At 36.3% G+C, this 24,418-nt stretch overlaps 1 pseudogene; it reads left to right on the forward strand.

Annotated features, from left to right (window-relative positions):
* The window catches only part of LOC105809104, a 61,461-nt pseudogene that overhangs the window by 35,939 nt on the left and 1,104 nt on the right, over positions 1–24,418 (forward strand).

The following is a 24,418-nucleotide window of genomic DNA, read 5'->3' on the forward strand; positions in this document are numbered from 1 at the left end:
GCAGTCACACCTATTTCCTTATTATCAACTGTCTTTAATTTGAGACTCACAGTCTTCAGGATTAGTTAGATAAATGCTAAGGAGCTGATAGTTAAAAGTCTTAAACCTAGAACTTTTCCTCTCCACTTCCCCCCCCCCACCTACATTCTCTAGTTTTTATTTTTTTACCTTAGGGGCATGATATTGACATATATTTAATATTTTACAATGAATTCTGTTTTGAACTACTACATTTACTTTGTCACATAGTGTATCTGAGGATTGTTTGTCCAAAATTTAACCTATTAGTTAATTTCATATAAAAGTTTTGATGCACTAGAGGCTCCTCACCCCCTAATATGTTCAGTTTGATTATCTACATCTTATTTAAATACAATCGTGTAAAGGGAGGGCTTCCGAAAGAATTAATCAACTGCTAAGACTTTGCAAATTATTTGTGAACAAAATTGCTGTCTTGACTCTGAGATGAGAGGAGAAATGGTGATTGTTTTCCTGACAAAAATATACATAGATAATAGTTTTAAATTTTCAATAGTAAACTAATTCCAGAAAGATACAAATATAATAGAAAGGCTTTGGGAAAGTCACTTAATTGCTCTGAGCCTCAGTTTTCTCTTCCGTAAAGTAGGAATAACAGCATGGTTTTAAGGATGAATGAATGAATTCACATCAGTTGGTTACAACAATGCCCAATACTTAGTAAGCACTAAATAAAATGTTAGCTACTACTGTTACTTTTGTAAGTGTGAATGTCATTCTATTTTCAGAGGAAATTAATTGTAGAATGCTGAAGTCAATACAAAGTAAGATTGAAAAGTTTAATAGAAACATCTTCATGAAAATGAATATTGTTGCCTTATCCAAAGTACTATCATTTACCAAGGAATTCAGATAATAAAATGCATCATCTCTTAATCATCATACTTTGAAAACACCCAACCTGGCTAAATTTCTGATATATAATATCTTACTGGAATTTGACTTACCTATTATAAAAGCAAACTAACACACACACACTTTTCTTTGGCTTAGATCTTTATTCACAATATTGTATTTTTAAATTTACAGACATACATATGTCACATTTAAAACAGAAAACTTGTGGAGCGATTACCATGTAGGGGATGTAGGCATTTATCTGTTGGCCCTAGATACAAAGAACTGTTCTTTGGTCTGGGAGACACACAGCAGGGGACCATGTTCCCAGGACAGAGTAGTGCAAAAATCGTTTTTTTCTAGTTCAGTATAATTCTGTAATAAGGTCCTTGTTACCAAAACAATGCAGAGATACATTCCGGTCTGGATAATCTTAAAGTGTACATATCAAAAAAGAAAACTAAAGGAAGGAAAGAGGCCCTTTTTATAGGTTGTCTGAGTTATTTCTTACAGTAATATTGAAATGTGTTACATGGATATGTAATTATAAATGAGAAACTGGGTCTCCTAGTCTGTAGAGGCAGGTAGGGGGAAGAAACCATTCTGGGAACTCTGGGTGTCACTAAAAGTCTTGAAATCATGATCAGGGCTTTCAGAATGCAAGGTGCCTGGTGCTTAGAACAGTCCTCACACTTCTCAGGCAATGAAGAGCTCTTCCTCCTTCCTTCCCTCCTTCCCTGACTTCCTTCCTCCTTTCTTTCTTTCTCTTAAATAGATAATATATAAAATTTTGCAAACTGATACCCAGAGGTCCCTGCCAGCATATCACAAGTTGATCTTCACAAGTTGGTCTTCAGGCTTAACTTCATTGATCTTCAATTCTAGAAAAGCATTGTATAATTTTGAGTTTGAAGACTAAGGATAAACAACTTGGCTTAGGCTTATTCTAATCTGGCACTTGGAGTCCATGTTAATGGGTCCAAGTATTGGCTTTCTCTTTTCCTGAATGGGCACTGAAATGTTTGTGCCTATCTCAAAGCATTAGTGTGAGACTCAATTTTTTTTTTTTTTTAGGCTGGTCAAGTCAGGCAGTGGGAGTGGAGAAGGAACAAAGGAATCTGTAACTGGTTGTGATCAGTTAGTTGTAAACACCATTGCACTTGGACCAGCTGAGACTCAAATAATTAGATGGATAGAAAAACACTCTAAATTAGAAAGTACTACATAAATATTAATTTTTGTTGTTATATTTTGCAATCTGAAATTCTTAGTAAGTAATCCTAGTTAATTTCCTAAACAGGCACCTTGAAAAGATCCTACCATATAGACCTTTGGTACATCAGAAGTTATACAATTTTAGTTATCTCTATTTATCAAACAGTATACATTGGTTAAAAATACCACACGACTGTTTTATATCCTACAGTGTAATTACCAAGCAAATATGTATTCAGCCCGTCGGAAGCCTAGTAAGAGAGTCTTAGCCTTAGTTATAGACTAAAAGTAATGGTACTAACTATAAACAGTGACAGATTGGATGGCAATCCTTATACAGTCTCAATTTGCAATTTTGTTTTTGGCAGAACTCATTGTTTTTATGACCAACAATATATTGCAGTCCAAGGAAAAAATGGAACCGTTATGAGCTATTTTCAAAGGCTGCTCCCCAATATGCACACTGTAATCACTGAACTAGAGAGAACAATTCCTTCCTGATGTGACATGGTGGGGATTATTGTTTATATTGTTGTTATTATCATTTTAAAGACAGTGAATATGTAGAATACTTCATCTTCCAAAAGGGACCAGCATGAAAGCTGCATGTTTGTATGAAGCCAAAAGTTTGCCTTCAAAAGAAATAATGGAAAATACCTAAAAGAAATTCAATTTTAGGGAGTGGTCCAAGTGTCAAATGTTTAACAAAGGTGCAGTTTGGATTCATAAACATGGGTTGGAAAAACACTGATGTAAAACAACTGAAGATAAAATCATGGAGATCTTAATTTTAATTGAACTATGGAACTGTACAAATTTACTCTCCTATATTTTAATCATATAAGCTGGGCCGGGTGCAATGGCTCACACCTGTAATCCTAGCACTCTGGGAGGCCAGGGCAGGAGGCCAGGAGTTTAAGACCAGCCAGAGCAAGAGAGAGACCCTGTGTCTACTAAAAATAGAAAAAAAAAAAAAAATTAGCCAGTCAACTAAAAATAGAAACAAAAAATTAGCCAGGCGTGGTGTCTTGAGCCTGTAGTCCCAGCTACTTGGGAGGCTGAGGCAGGAGGATCACTTGAGCCCAGGAGTTTAAGGTTGCTGTGAGCTAGGCCGAAGCTACAGCACTCATTCTAGTCCGGGCAACAAAGTGAAACTCTGTCTTAAGAAAGAAAAAAAAATAATCATATAAGCTGCTGGTTCATGAGTTATTTTAAAAATAAAACATCACTTGTTTTATTTTTATTTTCTGTTTTTCTGGTAAGTTTACAGTGATATTCAAGGATTAGTTAAGAAAAGACCTATAAATAAATTGAAGCAATTTCTACACAAAGATACCCATTCTCTTGTTTTGCTTCCACTTATTTTTGGATATCCAGCTAGACTGATAAAATTTAGAATACTACTATTCACAAGCATTTCCATGAAAGATTCACAGACTCATAGAAACATCTCAGAGATAAAATTTACTTCATTTTGAGGAAAAAAAATGTTACTCTGATTTACATTTTTTTTTTTTTGGAGACAGAGTCTCACTCTGTTGCCTGAGCTAGAGTGCCTGGCATCAGCCTAGCTCACTGCAATCTCAAACTCCTGGGCTCAAGCGATCCTCCTGCCTCAGCCTCCCGATTAGCTAGGACTGCAGGCATGTGCCACAACACCTGGCTAATTTTTACTATTTTCAGTAGAGACAGGGATCTCACTCCTGCTCAGGCTGGTCTCGAACTCCTGATCTCAAGCAATCCTCCCTCCTCAGCCTCCCAGAGTGCTAGGATGTAGGCGTGAGCCACGGTGCCCAGCCAACATTCTTATTTAAAAGTATAGAATATGGGGCCAGGGGCAGTGGCTCACGCCTGTAATCCTAGCACTGTGGGAGGCCAAGGCGGGTGGATCGTTTGAGCTCAGGAGTTCGAGACCAGCCTGAGCAAGAGCGAGACCCCGTCACTACCAAAAATAGAAAGAAATTAATTGGACAGCTAAAAATATATAGAAAAAATTAGCTGGGCATGGTGGTGCATGCTTGTAGTCCCAGCTACGTGGGAGGCTGAAGCAGGAGGATGGCTTGAGTCCAGGAGTTTGAGGTTGCTGTGAGCTAGGCTGACACTACGGCACTCTAGCCCGGGCAACAGAGTGAGACTCTGTCTCAGAAAAAAATAAAAAATAAATAAAAGTATAGAATATGAAAAGCAAAAAGAATTTTAAAGCCCTATGAAAAAGTTAGTTTCATGTAAAACTTAAAGACAATACAGAAAGTGAGATATGTTTTCTTTTGTAACTAACACCTTTAAATAATCTCAACTTCAAATGATTCATGTTGTCTTACTTTTCTTCCCATCTAGTATTAACAAATCTAAAGTAGCCCCATCATCTAGTTACTCTTTACCAAAACACCTGTTTTTATTTTCTTCATGGCACTTATTAATATCTTAAGTGATCTCTGTGATATCTTTACTTGTTCATTAGCAATTGACTTTAGCTATATTCACAAATATATCCCTAGCACTTAAAATAGTTTGTAGGGTCCCAAAAATATTATAATGTTAAGATTATAATTAAAAGAAACATTAGTGGGGATTGTGTTTAGAGCTCTGTTCTCCAAAAGTTTCATAGATTCTATTCTTAGTCATTTTTTTGTTTGTTTGTTTTAAGCTTCTGTCTTTCTATTGCTGTCTCTCTGTAGCTGGGAAGGAGGTGAAATGTTTTGCTTTGTCATAAATGAAAAATGAAATGTGCTCCCTGATCTGAAAATTTAATATAAGGCCACAGAAGCTTGGGCTTTTATTTACAGGTTTTATAGTCTATGAAAAGATACATATTGACACATGATCTCTAGAAAATAAACAGTACCCAACCCTGTATTTAGCCAAGCCACAGAGGAAAAAAGTTTGATTTCTTCCTCATAAATCTGAAACTCAATTACAGGTATAATTAAATATACATTTTATAAAACAGTGTTGTAAACTCACTGCTATCTTTTGAAAGTCAGTCCAGCAGAGGGGCTAAAAACAGGCTCTGGAGCCAGGCTGCCAGAGTTTGATCCTGGCTTTTCTATTTAAAATAGCCAGGTAATTTTGGGGAAGTGATACAACCTCTTTGTGCTTAAATTTCCTCATCTGTAAAATAGGAATAATGATAGAATCTTGTTTTTAGTGTTGTGAAAAATAAGTCAACAAATACATTGCAAGTCTTTGGAACAGTATGTGGCATATAGAAGGTGCTCCTTCTGTAAGAGTTCTCCATTATTATTTATTTCAAGATAAAAATGTTCAACGTGATATCATTAGTATAAAATTACCTACCCTAACAAATACCAAATTGTCTTTTTAGAGAAACTTCAGACTAAAAGTAGTAGGAATGTGCTATTAACACACTTTACATATTCAGAACTCTAGGTCTGTGGGCCCAAGTCTCATAGACTGAAACAGAACCTGTTCACTCATTCAGTCACTTAAATAACTAATTTTTATTGGGCAACAGACTATAGCATTTTTAACTTTCTCTAGGTGGTAGGAAAAAGTAATAGCATCTTCCAAAACCACTTCAAAAGGGAAGAATCTGAACACCAAGCCAGACTTTGATTAATTTCCTTCTCCAGCTATAGGCTGCCTAGCAAGGCCTGATCAAGCAGAACATTTCCCATCTACCTGTCAAGTTTCCATATCAATGTTTCATGCTGTATCCTTCTAAGAAAAGAATCCAACATTGAACTCTGGTGTAGTCTGAAAATACTAATATGTGAAACCTGGATCATTTTTTATTCAACAAAAACTTATTAAGTGGCTACTTAATGCGCTAATTTAGTGCCAGGCTTGGTTCTAGAACTGAAAAACAAAAACTGCAGACCTTCCCTACTGCCTTTAAACTGCTTAGAATCTGTTTGAATACTCATAGAGATGGGCAGAAGGTACACATTAGGGAAAACCAATCCAGCTGTGGGAGACACAGGGGATTTTGATTTCACACTAACAGAAGCGTGGAGTCAGCACCTGGCAAAGGGGTGGGAAGGGAAAAGCGTGCGAGCAGAGGGAGCAGTACACGCAAAAGCCTCAAGGCCAGATATAGCAAGATGGGTTCTGGAACTGCAAGTAGCTAAGTACTAGCTCAAGTGGAGACTCCAGACTTTCATTATGCAAATAAACCTCTTGAGGAGTTAAGAAAAAAAAAATACTAGAACCTTCCTTTGATATCCTCCCACTCACCCTCACAGAGTCCAATGTGGTTAGTAAAGGGGTGTTGTCCATGTCTTAGTACTGATGTTGCTTGACTTACAATGGGGCCACATCCCGATAAACCCATCATAAGTCCAAAGTGTCATAAGTCGAAAATGCACTTAGTACCCCAATAAAATCATCTTAAAATCAAAAAATCTCAAGCTGAATCATCCTAAATACAGATGCTCCTTGATTTATGATGGGATTACATCGTGACAAACCCATCATAAAGTTGAAAAATCACAAGTCTAAACACTGTAAGTCGGGGGCCGTCTGTATTTTTAAAAGCTTCCTAGGTGATGCTAACGTGCAGGGCACTGATGAAAACTGAGGCTAGAACCAAGCGGAGACCTTGGCCTGAATGCAGCAATAGGGTGGCCTTAAAGGGTTTTACATGTGGGTGAGATATAGTCGAGGTTCACTTTGGAGTGGGAAGAAGGAGACTAATGGAATAATCTGGACTACTGCCTATAGCTTTCGTGGTTGTTTCTTATACCTGGTTAATTCTAGTTACTTCCTTTCAAAAAACACATTAGCTAAAAACAAAAACGAAAACAAAAAACATATTAGCTATCTTTAGGTGCTAACCCTTCAGGGGAAGTTGCTGAACTATGAACTCTTACAAACCACAAGGGTAATCATTCAAATTGGGGTTTTTCTGCCTAGGTGTATTTCGGCAATTTGTGGACATCTTAAAATTGCACACAAAACTTTTACTTGTCTGTGCATGTAATTTTTCCAGAGCGAAGGTCCACGGTTTTCATCAGATGACCCCCAAAAGTCAACAGCACATAAGACAGAAGCACACAATGCTTCACCGTGGATGAAATGGCTATACTGAGAAACTTGTTCATTTTGAATATAGTTCTAATGTAATGTGTGGGTATTTAAAAAAAAACTACCCCTTAACTTGATTTCTCCAGTGGTTTCTAATCCTGAAAAATCATCAGAATCACCTAAGGATATTTAAAAAGTACTTAGTTTTCAACCTCACCTCAGAATTATTGAAGTAGGAGCTAAGAGAGAACCAAAGCGATTTAACTGCAGGTCAGATTAGGGAACCACTGAGATACACCTTTACTTATAAATGTTTAGAGTAAAACTATTTACTTAGAGTCTCTATTATCTTGCTTTTATTATTTAAATCTTCATTATTTATGCAGAAAAACTGAACCTGATGCTTTCTTTTAAAATAGTATTATACAACATCATTAATTTGACAGCTCTCCAAGTGTGAGAGCGTCTTCATAATCCAGTCTGTAATTCCGGAGAATTCTTTGAGTTGGGAGTTTGGTTTTTTTTCTCTCTGTTTTGTTCCCCTTTCTCCCTACCAAGAAGTGCCATTCAATCCTCTTCTAATAGTGCTGTTTCTACTTAAGATTTCTGGGCCAAAGTGAAAATCATTCTAAATTGCCTTATCTCAGCACTTAAATGGATACAGTTTTTTAAGAAAGAAGCTTCCTGGTTTGAGAAAATTATTTTCACTCTTATATGAATCTGGCCCTCCTATGAATAGCCTTCTTATTTTCCTCTCCTTATGTTATCTGCTCCACATCTGGTATCCAATATGAGGCAGAAACAGCCTGTTATCAACGAAGAAAGAAACATAAGGCTCTTAGAAATCTTGGATCTCATTTATTGTGCTATTGAAGGCATACTCTGGAGTATCTGAAAAGCTTTAGATGATTAAAAATGAAATATAAGAATGTGTTGTCCTACACAATTATGAAAAAAGAAAGGAAACCTTTTGTATATTGCTGGGCTGCAGCTATCTACAAGGACAGTTTGGAATAGCAACAGGAACATTATGATATTCAGAAGGACTGATTATGTAGGATTGATACAGTATTTGGTATTATTTCTTGGTTCTAACAGATTTAATAATGTAAATTTGACATAGTTAAGTATTCTGAACAACAGAAACACAATTGCTGTTTTAATGTGAACCTTCTAAAGGAGAAACATTTTAAATAAGTTTCACCAAAATAATCCATGCCAATTAAATCTAATTTTTAAAAAATGTTTTTTCCAGGATTGGGGCTAGAATTCTCTAACAAGTTTTACTTTACACCTACCTCCTCCTTCTTGTTTGTACTTTTTTCTCCTGCTTCCTCTTGTGTTTCTCTTTTTCATATTTCTGCATCCCGTGGTTGTCCTCTCTGTGAGTAATCTCAGCTTCTTCCTCGGAACTGTGCGCCCACAGCATTGTGGAGCTTGGCAGGGACTCAGAAGTGAAACGCTGTGTGCTCTCCTTCAGTAAGGGTGTCCAAGAAAAAGGAGTGACCAGGAATTGGAAGCATGTATGGTTAGCTTGTGTAGTTTTGGATCTCTTACTGCTCATGTACTTCCTATTGTCATTCTCTTGTATTATTGGGGTTGCCTTCCCATTTTAAAAGTTTTGTTTTTTCTCATTTAATGTATAGTTTCTTATTGCTATGGTAGTTAACAAAGTATCAGACCCTTTTAGGTGTAGTATTTGGTATCAACCTAGAATACTATCAGTTAAAAAAATAAAGTCTATCTGCTTTTCTGAACGTACTTAGGAGTTAAACAAAATTAAACAGTGAAAGTAAGATTCTTATGCACAGGAAGTATTTACTGATGGAAACTGAAAATATTGGAGCCAAATAAAAGAAAAGTGTAGTGCAGAAGGCTGACAATTTCTTTTTTTCTAAACTTTTATATTTATGTCTTCCTACTTACTAGACAACCAGGGATAATGATATATCTTCTTCTTCTTTTTCTTCTTTTTTTTTTTTTTTTTTTTCAGAAACAGGGTCTTGCTCTGTTGCCCAGGCTGGAGTCCAGTGGTGCAATTGTAGCTCACTGCAGCCTCCAACTCCTGGGCTCAGCTTCCTGAGTAGCTAGTACTACAGGCGCATGCCACCACACCCTGCTATTTTTTTTTTTAGAAATGGGGTCCTGCTATGTTTCCCAGGCTGGTCTTGAATTCCTGGTCTCAAGCGATCCTCCCACCTTGGCCATCCAAAGTACTGGGATTACAGGTGTGAGCCACTGAGGCTAGCAGCAACAATCTTTTAATTTGCCTGAAAAATATATTCTAAATCCCAAGCATACTTCACACCTTATGTCCTATCTTTCCTTTCCCTATGTTTAGGCCAGCACTGTAGGAAGAAGAAAACAGTTTAAGGACTGTCCATTGCACAAAGGCTTTTCTCTGAAGCAGAGGTTCTTGAAGGGTTTATTTTATCCTCTTTTCCCTGGACATGTGACAATATCTGCAGACATTTTTAGTAGACAAAACTGGAGAGGTGTTGCTGGTATCTATAGAGATGCTGCTGAACATCTTAATAATATAAGAACCCCCTCTTCCCCTCCCTTTGTCCTCTGCTCTTAAACAAAGAATTATCTCACCAAAATGTCAGGAGTGCTGAGGCTGTAAAACCCTGTTGTAGACATCGCTGTGCCCTGTTACGTGACTTGCTGATCCCTGCGCGATAATAGGGAAATGTGTCCAAGAGGCCTGATGCTGACTCACAGATGGCAATTGTGCTACCTTCGGGAAAACTAGCTATGCTTGTTAGACTTGATGGGTGTTTGTGTGTCTGTCAGACACTTGGCTTGTAATGGAAAGTGGGATGCAGTCTTTGAAGCAGAGGCTGGGCTGGAGCACAATCTATTTAAAGAACACTAGACTGTGAGTCAGCAGCCTCACCTCTGCCTGAGCTGGCTGTGGGGTTTGAACAGGTTGCCTCTCCACTCTAGACCTCAGTTCACGGATCTATCAGATAAGGGTGAGAATGGGCTCCTGTTCCAAAATCGTATTAACCAAATGAAAAAATCACCTCACAGTTAAACAGAACTTTTATCATAGTTTAGACTGGACATCTTCTTGATTTGTAATTCTCTAAAATTTTCTTGTCAAAAACAAGAATCATCTTTAAATACCTGCACTAGAGATTTATTGTCTTGCATAAGCTTATATTCTAGGAAAATAGAATGTCTGTTGGTGTTTAAATGTTGCCCCTCTGCAATGTGCTTCTTAGAAATATCCAGTTTGTCTAGTCACTCATTTTACCTCTTACTCTGAAGAGCTGTCATGTTCTCCTACCAGACGTACACCAACATGGCTGAGGGCTAAAGGCCCCCCTGCAAAGGCAGTAGGGGCAAGTCAGGTCTACGGAAAGCCATTGGGAATTGTGGCCTTTTAAGTCATGACCTCAGTCCTTGTCCTGCACCACTCCCTTCTCTGAAAATTCCCTTGACAGAGGGAGAATTGGTCTGACTCATCATTACCCAGAAGTTTGTTAGAGGACATGAGGAAAAGAAAAGGAAACAGGATTAAATAGTTGCCGAATGCTGAGTACATACTATGTGCTTTACAAATGTCATCTGATTTAATCATTGCAAATACCCAATTAAGTGGGTAATATTAACATCCCTTTACTGATGAGAAATGGAGGATCAGAAAAGTTGAGTTACTCATAAGTGATAGGAAACCTGAATTATGGTGGCTTAAATATTAATAATAAAATGGATTTATTGGGTCACATAACTGAGAAGTCCAGAGGTAGACACAGAAGTAGAGGTTGGTCCAAGACCTTAATGAATATCACCATTGTTCCAATTTCTCTCTATTTCTCTTTTGTGTTTTCTGAAGTGTTGGGTTTGTCTTTAGACCACATGGTACCTCCCAGGAGCTCTAGGCCCTCCCCGTCAGGAACTCATACTCACTGCTTTTCAGCAGACTGTGGTTCCCATATAAACGCTGGGATTCACCCTCTCTCACTGGCTCTTTTTTTTTTTATTATTCCAGGGTTTTGTGAGGGTACAAACATTGTAGTTACACTTTATGTCTTTGCCTCACCCAAATGCAGGTTAAAGGCATGCCCTTCCCTCCCTTTAGTGCTCCCCGTGTCCTTTAGTTGTAGATTTGCCCCCCCAATCACTGGCTCTTTTTGAGTCACATGCTTATGCCTGAACTAACCGCTCTGTGTTGAGGAGGGTGAGTTGGTGCTGGGGAACATTAATCAAGTGGGGCCCATTCCAGGTGCCGTTGGGCCAAAGGTGCAAATTAGAAGTGGATTGAATTCATCAGGGTGCCATTAGCAAGAAAAATTTGAAGGACTAGAAAGATGTTGACTAGATGTAGGTTAGGAAATGACCAACAGCCTGGAGTTCCTAGTACAAAAATATATTTTGCATAAATTGAGAACAAATTTTAAATTCAAACATCACATAAACAGAAAAATGATTGCCAGATTCTGAGCTACTGATTCTTAATTACCATTCAAGTTCCAGAAACTCTAGAGACTTTAGATTAATAATTTAGAGTTTATTATTTAGTGATATTCTGAATTTGGTCTAGATGAAGAATGCAGACTAAATAATAGCGTCACTAAGAATGTTTTTGTCACTGCTCGTTATTACTGGGCACGTTTTTCTCCTTGATTGGTGGAAGTCCTCATGAAAACATAACCAGGGAACACTGGTTCCCCACAACCAATCTGCTAATCATCTTGAAATGAGATAGTAAGAAAGAATCTAAAAGATCTCGGGATGGATAATGGTATTTTTTTCTCCCAATATCTCACTGATTTCCAAAAATGACTCTATTTGTGTTTAGCTATGAAATATTTCTTCATGATTACTAATATGACAATTTTTAAAGCAATTTGAGTCAATTACATGTGATTTTAAAATAATGAAGCTAAAACTTTAGGAAGGAGGACTACATTCTTATGTCTGAGGAGTTTTTTTATATAATGTAAAATATAAACATCTTCATTAAGAGAATTCACATGGGCCGAAAGAAATTGCCTGAGCAGCAATTTACCACTTAAAACTAAAAACTATGAAATGTGGACATTAAATGTATTTGTCCTCAAGAAATACAAGGAACTCAATACAATTTAACATGAAATCGTAGGATTCACATTAGTTGGATATTCTGGCATTTTTCTGTAGAGATCGATGTCAGGTGAGAGTAAAAACAGGCTTCTGATCTATCACATAACTACCAATATACCAAACTATTCTTTATCAACAGCCTACCTGGATGGAAAATGTGTCCCCTTTTTAAAAAATTACTTGTTTTGCTAGTCAAAAGCCTAAGCTTGAACAAAACATGGCTTGTGAAGAAATTGGCACAAAAATTTCAAATATTAATTTTGATTTATCTCATGCTACCTTTAGACCACAAAGGTAGAAATAATTAAAATCAAAACAAAGCAAAGCAACTTCTTTATAATGTTACCTTTTAAAATAGAAAACAGACCACAGCACTAAAAGACTGTATCTTCTTTGTCGTCCTATTTAGGAATGCTCCTTGCCTGCGGGCTGGACTCATACCCAGCCTCTTGCAGCTCAGTCTAATCTTGGGCAGTCTGGTACAATACGGGAGGTCACACTCTGAGTGACCAGGATGTCTAGAAGAGTGACTTCAGTAGTGGGAGGCCTCAGAATGGGGCCATGTAAGGAATGGCCGCCACTGATCGGAGACACAACCAACTGTCTGGATTTGTTGAAGGAACATGGATGTTTAACCTAGAAATGATAAGACTTCATTTCTTTTCTCAAATATCCCCAAAGTTAACTTGACATAGAGAAGTAAGTTTTCTATTTTGTAGCACCTTAAGGAAAACTGGAAGCAGTAGATGATGGCTACAGGAATATGGGCTTTGGGTCACTGTTAGGGAGACTTTTCAAACAATGAGAGGCAGCTCAGGAGAGTGGTTCAGCACACAAATTATAGAGTAAGAAAGTTGTAGGTTTAAATACCTGCTCCCCCAAGTATTAATTGTGTAATCTTGGCAAGATGTTTTACCACTCAGCCTCAATTTCCCTGTCTGATAAGTAGAGAAAATAATATCTAACTTGCAGGGTTATTATAATGATCAAATGAGTCAATGTATGCTAAGTGCTAAGTGTAGCAACTGGCATTTATAAGGATTCAACAAATGGTGGTTCAATAGTTGTTTCATAAATCATTACCATACTGTCGTTATTTTTTGTCAGAAGTATCCAATGATAAAAGTTCCTGGCTTTGAAAATAGTAATTTTAGTCATCACCTGACATACTCAAGTAGCTTCTTAAGGTGTAAGGACTATGGGCTGGAAGTCATCCGATCTGAATTTAAATGTTAGTGCTAAATCTTACCAGCTCTATTTTATTGAATAAAATATTTGATTTGTATGAGCTTCAGTTTTCTTATCTTAAATTAGGATAATATATTTCAAAAAAACAAAAATAAGTTTGTTTTTTCCTAAGTAACAAATAGCATAATAATCAAAACAAGAATAAAATTTCTTGAGCATATGCTCAGAGCCAGGTACTATTCTAAAAGCTTTATATGCATTAACTTAATGTCCTCATGATGATAACACTAGAAGGGAGGTATTACTATTAAATTCGTTTTACAAATAAGGAAACTAAGGCTAATAAAAAAAATTTTGTGTCAAGGCCATGTAACAGAGGGAACAGCCTGAAAAAGGGCAAAATGTTTTACGAATTGTCTCTTTAACCACCACTCTCCCCGCCACACTCTTTTTGGGAATTAAAACCTACATCCCTGCCTGAGGCCAGTGATTGGGAGAGACAGGGCAGTGTTCTTTGTTTTTTTGTACTATAGGAGATGGTTCAATGGAACCCTCTGGGTAAAAGTCATGAGATTGTCTTTGCTGGAGAAGGAGTGGATCAGAACCATCAACTGCAGTTAAACAACAATTACCCTTAAGCCAAAAGCCTCCCCTTTAAAAACTCTAATATTTATGATTATAGTAGGATGTTGGTACTTTAAGATGGGAGTCTGCCAACCTCCTCATTTGCCAACAAATTAATAAACCTCCCTTTCCTTCTCCTCAAACTACTTGTCCTTGTTCTTCTGATGTGGTCTTGGGGACCGTCACACAGTTGGTAAAGGACAGAGTGGGGATTACAAGCATAAGAGGTCTAGTTGCTGGAGACGTGCTCATGAGCTTTCCCAGCATAATGCTTGACATTGAACACACATTTGCTCATCCCTTCCCCTGAGCACTGGAAGACCACTTAACCAACATATGGTGACAATTAAACAAAGATTCAAACTAGGGCCGGGCGCGGTGGCTCACGCCTGTAATCCTAGCTCTCTGGGAGGCCGAGGCGGGCGGATTTCTTGAGCTCAGGAGTTCAAAACCAACCTGAGCAAGAGTGAGACCCCGTCTCTACTAAAAATAGAAACAAATTAATCGGACAACTAAAAATATATAGAAAAAATTAGCCGGGCATGGTGGTGCATGCCTGTAGTCTCAGCTACTCGGGAGGCTGAGGCAGGAGGATCGCTTGAGCCCAGGAGTCTGAGGTTGCTGTGAGCTAGGCTGATGCCACGGCACTCTAGCCCAGGCAACACAGTGAGACTCTGTCTCAAAAAAAAAAAAAAAAAAGATTCAAACTTGCCATGGGTGGTCATTTAAGAGTCCAGAATTGTTTTTCTTGAATGCCAATCCATGAATGAGGGTCAGATTACCTCCTGTTAAATGAAAGATTGCTTTGAAAAGTACAGATTTCTGGGTCCACCTTTGGAAGTTGTGGGTTATCTGGGGTGATTATACATACATGTAACACATGTATACATACATATCTATGCAAGCTTTCTCTTTGTCACCTCCACCTTATGTCGCTGACACTCAACTTTAGGAACAGAGCCTAGAAATTTGTAACTCCCCAGGGATCCTGTTGCATAGCTAGGGTTGATAACCAATGCTGTATATTACTCTATATGTCTTCCAATTAGGAGTTTGTACAATTTTAGGGAATTTTCTAAATAAAATAGCCGCTGATTGACCTTAAGTTTTCCAGTTTATACTTATAGAGACATCCTGTCTCTAATTGATTAGGGAAAGAGACATAAGATCAGTGGAATCTTTCATTGTATTCACTTTTTAGAAAAGCTTCACACACCCTTTCTAAAGGGTGTGTCTTACTTAACCATTATAGTCAACTCCCTGGTCACCTAATATATTCTCTAATAAATGGAAGAGGGAGATGAAGAAACTAAGTGAGCAAGTTCAAAACCTGAGTGCAAGCCAATCTTTCAGCCTCTAGGAGATACAACAGATAACGTAAATAAATAAAAAGGAAGAAAAATGTGAGGTATATTAAGTTTGTCAAATAAACGGGCATGGAAGCTCTACCTCCACCAGAGGCATGAAGGGCTATGCTGTTTAGAACAAGCAGGAGGAGCAACGTCTAAGTCCAAGGAAGATTTTGTCTGTGAGAAACATCCTTAATTACAGTCCATGTGCAATAGGAAAAGGGCAACTTTCAGCTCAGGGTATAATCTTAAGGAAAGAAACAACTGGTTAGGAAAATGGATCAAAGACACTGATTCAAGTTTTGTAAAGCCAGGTACCATATAGAGCTCTGTGCCTAAAGTTGAGTGGTAGCGACATAGAGCGGTGGTGACAAAGAGAAAGGTTACGTATCTATGTATGTGTATGTCTTATGTGTGTGTGTGTACGCACATTTAAATACACATGTACTCCCTCTCACACGCATATCTATACATACACATATTTCAAGATTATACTTACAGAAATAATTATAATAAATCATCAGTTCATTATTCCTTGACTAATTATACGGACACAGGGGTTTCCCCAAGTTTTAGTACAGAATATGGAGGGAGAAAGAGGTTTCATAATTCTTAAGTTGGAATTTGACTCATAGCCAAAATAATTTCCAGTGTTTTTTTTTTCCCTCCCTTTTCCAAACAGAGCTTGGGAAATGACAAATTCTTTTTCATGAGAGCAAACACGCATATTTCGGTTCCTTAGATTTTATCATGGTATAAACACCTAAAGGAGATAATGAATGTTGTGAAATTCCTAAATAGCTGGAAGGCAGACGTGCAATGGAGAATTTTTCAGGATATACTTTGATAGCAAGTTGCGGCAGAATGTTGAGCAGGGAGTGCAAAAATGACATTTGGTAACTAATTCTCAAGAGAAGGGAATGAGTCAAGTGTTTGGAGAGAAGCAGAGCAGAGTATGTATCAGAATAAGAAAAGGGCACAATAAATAACTGTTGCTTTATAAGATAAAAGAATAGAAAACTGACGTATTGTGAAGGAAAGGCCTTTTACAAAATTGTAGTTAACTTTAAAAGACTATTTTAAAAATGTACTGTGATTGCCAAGTGATAATGAAAAATATCTGTGCATCTTGGCCCAAATAACAGATAAATAAAATAGAAATTTAACAGAGAACAGAGACCTTGGACCTAATTATGCTATGAAGAGTGGCTGTTTCATTTGTACTTTTTCTCCAGTCAATAGGAAGGAAACAGATTCTTTGGGTGCCATCTAGTGCTTAAGTGGAGAGAGGCAACTAAAAGAGTGAATTTTCTTAGGAGTTTTGGTATTTCCTACACAGGAAAAATTAGTATAATGAAACTGTTGAATTTCAGGGATAAGGCAGTAGTTTGAAACTTATTAAGGAAATCAGTATTGATTAGTATAAAAAAAGTGACTTGGAGAAGGCAGGGACTTTTGCCTCAGTTTTGGCTTAATCTCCAGCATCTATAATGGTAACTAGCATTTTGTATAAACTTTATGTGAACCAGTTTGAAACAAAATGAATAAATGGAGAAAAAAAACTACAGGATTTCAGAGACTACATATATTTTTTTCTACATATATATTGCATCTACCTACATTTTTAAAAGGATGACACAACTTCTACAAATCATTTTAAATGACAAATTTAGTTCTTGTACTAAAGCATTGTCATTGCTGTAGATTCCTCAAAATCATGTTAGGGGTTCTTTGCAGAGTTTGAAACAGAATATGAGAAAATCTAGGAGTTTCTCATCCTGGGTGCAAATAAATGTAAGGAAGAAATGCTTCCTTTCTTACCTCTTGACATTGGTTTCATGTGATGCCTGAAAATGTGATGTCTGGAACTGCTGCACTCATCTTGTGACCACGAGGTGAATGAACTCACTCATCAAGGATGACAATGTGAACAGATGGAGAGATGGCATTTATGACATTGCTGAGACATTAAATTAACCAACCAGAGTCTGTCCTACTTTGAACTTTTTATTATATGGAAAATAAAGTCTTTCATTTTAAAAGTAATTTAGAGATAATTTTTTCTGTTACTTGCAACTGAAAACATCTTAACTTAAACATGTAAGTGGAATTTAAAAATAAATAATCAGAAATATTAGTTTAAGCATTCTTGAAAAAGAGAATTAATATGAAAATTAGCATTTTTGTAAAAAAGAAATAAGAGACATAATCTTGCATTTTATAAAATCAACAAGTGACATATTGAAGAAAAGTCTAACAAAAACATATTAGGAGAACTTTAAATTGAGACAAGGAGGTGCTAAATATCATAGGAAGAATAGTAAAAAAGGTAAGAAAACTGAAGGTTTGCTTACCATTTCATGGGTGCTATAATATAATAGATTCTTAAAAACTAAGCTATAATAACTTTCTCAAATGCTCTTTCATACAATAAAAAAAAAGAAAGGTGAGCCAAACTTCAGCGTATAGGATTTATGTTGTACTTAGCTTGCTGGCTACTAAAAGTGGTGCTCTTGTGTTTTTATACATTGATATAAGATGCTAATTTAAATGTACTTTGTTTGACCTGCCTCAAGGTTGGGTAGTTCCTGCCAAAGGTGAATTTTCCATACTGAGTTGCAAATTACAATTACAAAGTGTGTTTCCCCCATAAAATATATGAATCTACTTTTTAGCACTCTACCTTAACTTTCTGGAAACCAAATCAGAGTAAGCAAAAAAATAAACTCCAAATTGAAGTGAAAATTTAAAATGAAGATAATTTATTTCCAAAAATTCAAAGAAAACATGAAAGTAATGAAAACATTTCAAAGTTAATTGGAGTGTAGATTCAAGTATGTATAAAATCATTTGGATTATATCACACACGTGTGCACATACACAAAACCAAACCAAACAAACAGAAATGACAGCTTCTTTAAGGATAAGATTTTGATCGCTATCATTTCTTTTAAAATGATCTTATTGATAGAAGATTTAAAAAGTAACCATTTTATTCTGTTTTTCACCTTCCTTTTGTGGTAGGGAGGAGCTCATCAACTGATAACACCATCAGTCATCTTGCCATCTTTTATAGCTTCCCTTGCATCATTAGAGCCGTCTTGTTTCCCATTCAATCAACTTGCAGTAAAATGGCACTTCTCCTGCCTTGGGTTTATGAAAATATGCTTTACAATTTGGTATAACTTTGGAGAGGAAAAAGCTCTGTTACTTTCCTATCATTCCAAATGATAGGAAAGTTATTTCTGCCACTATTTCACTGTGATCAATAATGTAATAAATTTTAAGACTGGAAGGATTTATGTGTAAACTGTTTTTGTATCAAAACTAAGAGACATTACCAGAATCTTTTTCTTATGTAGACATTGTCATAGTATGATAATAAAATATGCAGTATTTTTCCTAACCTCTTTTTACCTCTTTATAATTATGTCATAAATAATAAATCACACAATTTTTCTTATACTTTTACAACATTCCTGTGAGATAGGTATATTATCATTCCCATGCTACCGATAGAGAAACTGAGGTTTGAGTTGATGAATAATTTATCAGAGGTCACATAGCTATCAAATGGTACATTGGGATTTGAACCAAGACTGACTGGACATAAGAAACTCTGGCAAATAAGCAAATAATTTAATCTATTACTCTGGTGATACAATAGTTATTTTAATTTGCCTGTTAAAAATTTTGTCAGAAAGGATCCCTTACACATTACTGGTGAGAACATAAATGTTACAGCCGATTCTGACAAACAATTTGGCAATTGCTTATAAAACTAAACTTGCAGTTCCCATATGGCCAGGCAACTGCACCCAGAGAAACAAAACTTGTGTTTATGCAAAAGCCTATACACAAATGTTCATAGTGGCTTTATTTACAATAGCCCCAAATTGGAAAAAAACCCAGATGTTCTTCAGAAGATGAATGGTTAAACAAGTTGTGATACAATCATACCATGGAAAACTATTCAGCAATGAAAAGGAATGAACTGTTTATACACGCAACGATTTAGGGAGATCTCAAAGGAGTTATACTGAGTGGGAGAAAACATTCCCAAAAGATTAGATTCTGCTCTCAGTTGTCTTACATTTTCAAAATGAGAAAAATTACAGAAATGGAGAACAGATTAGCGGATATGAGGGGTTAGGGATGGGGTAACTGGGCAGGAAGGCAGCAGACGTGGTTATAAACGGGCAATCCCCGGATTCCTGTGGTAATAGAACCATTCTGTGTTATTATTGTAGTGGAAGGTACACAAACTCCACATGTGATAAATAACATAGAACTGAATACACACATGAAACTACCTATAGTAAAATTGAGGAAATCTGGCTAAGATCCATGGATTGCATCGGTGTCAATATCCTTTTGGTGATACCATAGTATATTTTTGCAAGATGTTGTCACTGGAGGAAAACTGCATAAACGGTACATGGGTTCTCTCTGTATTATTTCTTACCTCCGCATGTGAATCTACAATTATCTCAAAATAAAAAGTATAATTAAAATTATTGTAGATAATCCTGGTATCCTGATTAATCATAATTAGAATTATTTTTCCACACATCTAGCAAAAGTAAACTAAAATTTCTATACATACTTTAGCCACAAAGTGAAATATAAAAATAGTTTCATTCACCAAAAAAAGTGATTCACCATCCGTTGGTGCATTGTTTTTGTTGTTAGCAGGACATCTATTAACAAGTGAGTCAGTAATACTGTGTCTTTGTGCTATATGGACATACACTATACAGTGTGTTTTGAAGTGTGAAAAGAAATCCCTTAACAGTACAGCTTTCCTCCTGCACTAATTCATTATCTGAGCCTCTGCATGTATGGTCTGGTTTTCATCTTCTTCGTATGGCTCTTTTCAAAGACGTTGATTTTTAAAATATGCTCTTATTTTTCAAAGCCCATTGATTTTTAAATATACCCAATGCAAGACATTTTCTTTCCTTTCCTTTTCTTTTTTAAAAAAAGGCAACGTAGTTTGCCCCACCTGTGATTTAAACAGGTTGGAGGAGAAGTATCTCTGAAAAAAAATAGGTTTGAAACTCTGATTTCTTCAAATGCAGTACTGATGAATCAAGGCATAACTTAACACAGCCTCTGGCTTGGGCTGTCATTTTCTTCACTTGCTCTCTCTCCAAATTCCCCCGCCTTCTTCTCCCCAGCCATTTTTGTTCAACCTGTCCCAGCTGTTGGTGTTGATATAATACACACAAAGCAAGATTTGCCTTTATGGTTACCATGGAGACACTGCTTATTTTTTTTAAAAAGTCTCTTCTGGAAAGAATGATCACGTTATGCATTCACCCAGGTCTGTAAGCAAGTTTTCTATGTTCTGAACTTACATATTTAATAAAGAAGTGGTGCCACCAAATTAACCTCTGACATTTCCTGTCCACTCCAGTGACCTTGCAATGTTTCCCAAGACACACAGTATTTCTTTCAAAGTTGTGACCACATCTTTCTGGCCAGAGAGAGCTAACTATAACAAATGGAATAGCTAATAATTCTCCCTTCTTTATATTACCCCTTCCCAATTTAAAAATCTGTAGTAATTGTTTACATTGCTCTCTGCTCTTTTCTGTATTCACACTTATGGCTGGATGTACTTTGTAAATTTGTCAAATACTTGCACTTATAGTTGTCATGATCTGGTTGAGAAACTTATAACACATTGTCTTGTACTGTGCATGGTGTCATGTGTATTAGCATTGTCATTTCAACTAGACTGAATGAATCAAAGGCATCATTGCGCTGTCCCGTGCTAATTTGGCATCTCTGTCTTCCTTCCCTCTTTCTTGTTCCACTAACTCAGGGATGAACAGCAAATCAGTCAGTTAACAAATGTTTGTTAAACTCCTATTGTGTGCTCAGTGCATTCTAAGAGCTGGAGATACAGCAGGGAATAAGAAAAGTCTCTGGATTTTAATTATTTAATATATTTGAAGAAAAGTTGGTTTAGTTCATAAATAAATAATCTTCTACTTTTTGATTAAAAACAAGTGCCACCAATACTCTTTTGTTGGTATTGTGCATCATTGAGACCCATTTGCTTCTCATATTCCTAACACATAAAATGACAGTTATAATATAAAGAGAAAAGTAAAAAATATGTAACATTGCTCAAAAACAGTAACCTGCTGAATTCTACGTCCAGAAGCCGGGAGAGGTGGATGTAAGTTTAGCTCCTACACTTCAGAAAGAACAGGGGATCAGAACCCAGCCTACTGCTTGAGATAAAGGTCTGGAATAGGGGCTCTTCAGACTGTGAAAAGAAGAAAAAAGAAGCTTTTGACTAACAACTGAAGTTATAGCTTATGTAGAGTTGCTTAATTAAGAGGCGGGGGAAAGCAAAAACTGCCCCGTACCAACCTACCCACTGGCAGTGCCTGGACTTGCATTTGTCCCCAGTATCATCCCTGGGTCAGCGCAAAATCATCTGTACATGACTTGGTTCTGGATTGGGGTCCCCAGTGGTCCAGGTGGTGCAGCACTGGGAGAGAGAAGTATAAAGAAAGAACACTAAAAAAAACCCAAACAAACAAAGAACATGGAAGGAAAAAAATTCCCTTCAAAATGAGCTTGTAAATCAAAATCCCAAAATATGTCAGAAATATTATAACTGAAAAGATAACCAAGAAAATTAAAGATTGGGAAATATAATCACCGATGAAATGAAAATAATAGACCTATCTAAAAAAAAAAAAAACGTGTTCAAGATTTTAACCAGATTTTCTAAAGATATGAAGAATAACAACTTTAAGAATATAAAACTTATATTAATAAAGACAAAAGCAATAGCATATGAAAAAGAATTATGTAAAAACATTGGAAATAAAAATATTATCATAGAAAAATAACTTAATAAACAGGATTAACTAAAGATTAAATTCAGTTGAACAGAAAATTCAAATATATTAGGAAAAAGGTATTGAGAAATACACAGAGAGTCCAGCACAAGGAGATAAGAGATTGAAGAATCTGTATGAAATAGCAGTCAAGAGACATGGATATGCTATAGAGAGGCTACAAAATTTCCTTATTATGAATTTTTGAAAAAGAGATTATAATAGCTGAGAGGCAATACTTAAAGATCTAATGGTTTAAAATTATGCAGAACAGGAAAGAACAAAATTTCATATTGAAATACCACACTTAATATACAGCAGGATACATTAAAAAATAAACTTATTGCTTATTCCAGTGAGCAGATTCCCCTGAATAAGCTTTTGTCTATTGCAAAAATGTAAATTTCAAAGGTGTAGATGAAATAACCAGTGAATTGTCTACTTATAGAATTTAATTTATTGCTTTAGTCATACACATATTTAATTACATATTATCTAAATATAGTAATCCAGACTTACTGCTTTTTTCCCCAACCACATTTAAAAAAATTATTCAGCCTCTTCCAATGTATCTTTGACATCAGTGTCTTTGTCATCATCGGAGCTATTTTTAAAGCATAATAGCAGCATCACTTGTATCTCAGCAAGATAAAGCATTTTGTCATTGTATGCATGATGTTGACACTAGAGGTTCCTATTCACATATATAAGTACAGTTTTATTTTTATTCTTCCTCTAGGTTTATATTCCTAATCCTCATAATGCAATACCCATTATTGCTTTTTAAAGTGATCTTTTTTTTACAGTGGCCTCTAATACTTGCAAATGTGATATCAAAATCCAGGAATAAATGCTTAAATCTTATATGGAAATTAAACAACCTGCTGCTGAATGATCTTTGGGTCAATGACAAAATCAAAACATTTTTTGAATTGAATGATAATGATAACACAAGTTCCCAAAATCTCTGGGATACAGAAAAAGTAGTTCTAAGAGGGAAGTTTATAGCATTAAATATCTATGTCGAAAAGATAGAAAATCACAAATTAACCACCTAATGTCACACCTTAAGGAACTAAAAAAACAAGAACAAACCAAACCCAGAACTAGCAGAAAGCAAGACATAACAAAGATCAGAGCAGAACTAGACAATGAAACAAAAATAAATAAAAAGGATAACCGGAATAACAATTTGGTTCTTTGAAAAGACAAGCAAAACTGATAGACCACTAGCTAGATTAACTAAAAAAATTATTTTTATTTATTTTTTGAGACAGAGTCTTGCTCTGTTGCCTGGGCTAGAGTGCTGTGGTGTCAGCCTAGCTCACAGCAACCTCAAACTCCTGGGTTCAAGTATCCTCTTGCTTCAGCCTCCCAAATACCTGGGACTACAGGAGCTTGCCACCACCCCCGGGTAATATTTTCCATTTTTAGCAGAGACAGGGTCTCACTCCTGCTCAGGTTGGTCTCGAATTCCTGAGCTCAAGCAATCCTCCCACCTTGGCCTCCCAGAGTGCTAGGATTACAGGCATGAGCCACCGTGCCTGGCCAGAAAATTTTTAAAAAGAAGGAGGGTTCAAATAAGCTCAATCAAAAATAAAAAAGGGACATTACAACCGAAACTGCAGAAATACAAAAGATCATTCAAGACTACTACGAACACCTCTATGCACACAAACTAGAAAATCTAAAAGAAACGAATAAATTTTTGGAAATATACAACCTCCCAATCTCGAATTGGGAAGGAATAGAAAGTTTGAAGAAACCAATAACAAGTAGCAAGACTAAATCAGTAATAAAAAATCTCCCAAGAAATACAAGCCCAGGACCAGATGGATTCATGGCCAAATGCTATGAGGTCTTGGTTCCATGTAGACTTTTATGTATTTACATTTAAAAATTTCTCACAACACTTCTGGCAAAATTTTACTTTGCAATCAAATACATTTTCTAAAAGTATATAAAATTAAAAAGATGAAATAAAATTTCGCCAAGATTTTTCAGTTCTAAAAGTACATAATTCATTAAAAATAATCTTTTTAGGTCTTTAAAAAAATGTTTTCAAGGCTGGTCTATCATACTGCATCAACATCAAACAACTGGTAGGTTTCCTTAATTGCTTTCGAAAAGTATAAGCATTACATCATCCAAGTATACCAAGAAGGATGCATTATACAGAGATTTTATGGAAAAATGCCTAAAGATCAGCTTCAGTCATGCCAA

The sequence above is a fragment of the Propithecus coquereli genome, unplaced genomic scaffold (genome assembly GCF_000956105.1).
Source record: "Propithecus coquereli isolate 6110/MARCELLA unplaced genomic scaffold, Pcoq_1.0 Scaffold19, whole genome shotgun sequence".
Classification (NCBI taxonomy): Eukaryota; Metazoa; Chordata; class Mammalia; order Primates; family Indriidae; genus Propithecus; species Propithecus coquereli.